Raw genomic sequence first — 4,299 nt, 5'->3', positions numbered from 1 at the left:
CATCAGTAGGACATGCAGTAGCACAGAGGAGAGGGTCAGTTCTCTGGGGAGGTGCCGAGGAAAGAATCATGGCCCAGGAGGCCCTTGGGCTGAGCCTTGCACGATGGAAGTTTATGAGCAGAACCAGGAGGGAAAGGGAGTTCCCGGGACAGGGAACAGCACGACCCAAGGCCCTGAGGCCAGTGCACACATGGCTGACCTGGAGACGGCAGCACCTGCGTGTCAGGGATCGGAGCGCCTCATTCAGTCTCCGTAGACGAGTGTTTATACTGGGCTGCAAGTCAGCGAGGAGATGAGGACACCACGCTCACAGGGACACAAGCTGTGGACCAGAGACAGGATGAATGCCCCACCCAAGCGCAGGGCTGGAGGGCTGCAGGGAGGAGGACGAAGAAGAGGACTCACTCAAACAGCTGTGGGACGGCAGTGCAGCAGAGGACCCCGCACTCAGAGGTCGACGTGGAAGGGAGCTCGGGGTGCAGATGTGTTAGGAGGAGAATGGATTAGGCGGGAGCAGGGAGAGCTGGAAAGAAGGGGTGACATCAAGAGGCTAGCGGTGCGATTCTGGCTGGACGTGAGGCAGCTGGGGCCATGGCACAGACCACGGAACACAGCGAGCGGACCTAGAGCACGAGAGGGCTAGGGCTGCCACCAACAGGATCCCTGGCTGTCCAGCATGAGGGGAGCGAGGGCCAGGAGCTGTGAGCGGCTCCTCGGGGCTGGCCTTAGCACGAGGGTGGAGGTGCCGATTACTGAGACGGAGTCGGTGGGCACCTTTTGGCAGGAGGCCAAGCACACGGGACGAGGAAACCTGGTGAAGGCCAGGGGCTCTGGGGGAGGGGGCTCATGTTCCAGGTGTTTCTGCAGAGAGAAGGAGGAGCAGAGGGCAGCGGGTGGGAGAGCAGGATGTCCAGGCTGGGGAGACGGGGGAGAGAGGGGCCCAGACTCCTGGCTGGTGCAGACTGCAGGGGGGAGGCGGGCAGGGGCCGTCCGCCAAAGATTTCGCAGTGGGTATTGTCTGCAGGGGCAGTGTGGAGGGGGTTCAGTCAGGCCTGCGGCCCACCAGGAGTGAGCATCTCTGGTTTTCGGGTCAGGAAGGGGAGGGGAGGGGAGGGACGGAGGGCAATTTGCCAGGAACCGGCACTTCTTACACATTTGTATTTAAAAAAATGAGAAAATAACATAAAAGCACAGGGAGGAGTCTTTGAGCTTTAAAGTTTGGGCCAGGGTTTCCACAATACGGTCCTCAGCCGTGGTCACACCACACTGAGAGCCGGTCCCACAAACCCGCGGACCTTGACCTCCGCGTCTGGCGGCCACTCAGGACAGGGAGTGGGAGCGTCTGTGTTTGTTTTTTGTACCATTGCTTTGAGGACTGAGAGCCATGTCTTTCCTCTCGGGGTGTTTGTGGTTCCCTACAATGCATCCAGGCTCGGTGTGGTTCCCGGGGTAGTCTCCGTGTCCCGGGGTTAACGCCGGCTTTTAAAAATAACTGACAAAAGAGAACACCTACCAGGAGACAAAGACGTCCGTGCACTGAGAGGAAGGGCTTATATCAGCGTGAACAACGAGGATGAAAGTTCTCCCACCTGCTCCTGGAATTCCGGTTGGGACATGATATTACCGTGGGGCGGGTGAACCGAGCCCGGGCTCTGGGGCCCTCTCTTCCTCTCGCAAGGCCCCCCAGCACACCGGGGCCTTTCTCTGCCCCCAGAATCCCCATTCTCCAGTTACCGACGTGCCTTCATTGCCCACAAGCGTGATTCTTGGAAGCTGCAGGGGGCCTGAGCGGGCAGCTCTTTGGATGGAACATAGCACTTTCTGGGATGGTGGAAAGTTCCCCAGAGCAAGGGAACGGCTTTGGGGGTGAGGGCTGGTCCCAGGCGGTCGGACACGCGGTGCGGGGGAGGACTTCGGAGGCATGAAAACAGCCCAGGGCCTGGTTCGTGGGTCAGGGCTGGGGACACCACCCGAGCTGTGCCGGTTGCTGGAAGTGGCGTGCTCCGCTGTTAGGTAAACTCCTCTCAATTACGAATGAAGTGCCCGGGGACGTCAGCCTAGACGGGGAGCAGAAACATGTCCCTTTTGGTGAGTCTCTCCTTCAAGATCTATTTTGACGGCTTCAAACCAATCCTCTCTTACCGAGCATCACCACCAAACTCAGCCCTTGTAAGAGTCAAAACATGTTTATTTTAATCCATTTCTGTTGTAAAGGAATGTTCCCTTGGAGGCGCCGGTCACCTGCTGGCACGGAGTTTGTGATGCCCACAGAGGTGCCGGAGTTGACATCCCAGGTGGCCGCACGTCCTGTCTGCAGGGCCTCAGACACCTGAGCTCTCAAGTGGGCAGCCAGGAAATATACCTGCCCAGGTCCCGTTAGAGAGCTGTGCTGTCCAACATGGTGGCCACTGGCTGGTCATGGGTGGCATTTGAATTCAAGTAATTGAAATTATGTACAAATGAAATTCAGTTCTTCAGCTGCACTTAACACAGTTTAAGTGCTCACTGGCCAAGTGCGTCCAAGAGCTGCCATATAGGACAGCCCAGTTCTAGAACATTCCACCATCCCAGAAAGTGCTATGGGACAGCCCAGTTCTAGAACATTCCACCATCCCAGAAAGTGCTATGGGACAGCCCAGTTCTAGAACATTCCACCATCCCAGATAGTGCTATGGGACATTACAGTTCTAGAACATTCCACCATTACAGGAAGGGCTGTCGGACAGTGCAGCTGTGGAGCATTGTCAATATCCCTCCCTCACACCCCTGCATTTCCCCAGCACCTTTCTCAATCTGTCCCCTCCCCCCACCTCGAGAAGAGCCCAGTCTCAGTGTGGTTTTGCATGCACCGCAGTGATGGCTGGACAATGGCCCAAGGCATCCTTGTCCTAATCCCTGGGACCTGTGCATGTGTGACCTCCCATGGCAAAGGGACTTTGCGGATGGGATTAAGGATCTGGAGGTGAGGAGATGCGCCTGGACGATGGGTTGGCCCTGTGCACTCACAGGGTACTCATCAGAGGGAGGTGGAGGGTCCGAGTCAGAGGTGCAGTGGGGTGATGGAGGCAGAAGCTGGTGGCAGCGATGTGTTTGGAAGGCGGAGGGGGGCCATGAGCCAAGGGACGGGGGCGCCTCTGGCTGTTGGGGAAGCCAGGAAACAGCTCCGTCCGGGAGCCTCCAGCAGGAACCAGCCCGCTCACACCTTGACTGTCGCTCCCTGAGACCCGTGCCTGACTTCTGCCCTCTGCCCTCCAGACTGTAAGGCAACAAATACACATTGTTGGAAGCCACTGAGTTTGGGGCAACTTGTATGGCCACCACAGGACGCCCACCCTGTGCACGAAAGCCCACCTCACTCAGGACTCAGGCCCTGTGACATTTCCCCAGAAGACAAGAAATACTTTTGGTCCAAACCGGACTTTGCACTATCCTCTCCTTGTCCGTCCTTCTGCAGCGACTGGAGCCGTCCTCGCCCAGCTCCGCACCCGGGCGCACAGCCAGGGCCCCCATCACCCGCGCACCCGGGCTTGCTGGAGTGGGGGTGCCTCTGCGGGCTCTGTGAGCGCCCGAGGGCCCGTGGTGCTGCATCCGGACCAGGCTTGGGAACGGGACGGGCACCGTGAGGGTGTGCTTTCCCAGCGAAGACAGTGCATGCAGAAGTGGGGCTTGCTTTCTCTGCGGTGGGGGCCGGAGCCTCGACTCGCCCAAAGCCAGACTGTAAACTGTGGACACCACGGGAAGCTCGGAGACTGGGGGAAAATGCAAATCTCTGCCAGGACAAACCACATCCGTATCATGCGTCCTCCTTGATCCGAGACGCTATTTGCGGACGGTAAGGAGCCTACTTATTCTTTATCTCCCCAAAATGAAATGGGGTTTTTTTGGCTGCTCCTCAGTGGATCTGTATTTTGCACATGGGGACGGAGGCCGTGGCGGCACACATGCTGCGTGTCCGTCACCCCCTGACTCCGAATGCCCAGCACAGACAGGCCGTCTCCATATTCTTGACATTTCCAGAGAAAAAGATACTCTAAGATTTTAAAAGGTAAACAAGTAACATGTACTTACTTCAGGGGGATAAAAGGAAGACGAAAACGCGCACGTGCTTACGTGTCTCACGGCACGCTGGGCAGGAGGCTCATGTTGGGGGGGTTTGTGGTGTTGCGTTCCCACCAGAAGGGAATATCTGTGATGCTTCAGGAATAAAAACGCCCTTGTCAGTCACTGTAGCACAGCTGTAAGATGGGTGAACGTGGGGCACGCGACGCGAAGTGAAAGAAGCCACGACAGCACGAGCAC

This window comes from Ursus americanus, chromosome 21 (genome assembly GCF_024610735.1).
Source record: "Ursus americanus isolate L20-20 chromosome 21, mUrsAme1.1.p, whole genome shotgun sequence".
Classification (NCBI taxonomy): Eukaryota; Metazoa; Chordata; class Mammalia; order Carnivora; family Ursidae; genus Ursus; species Ursus americanus.
Note: the sequence above shows the minus strand (reverse complement) of the source record.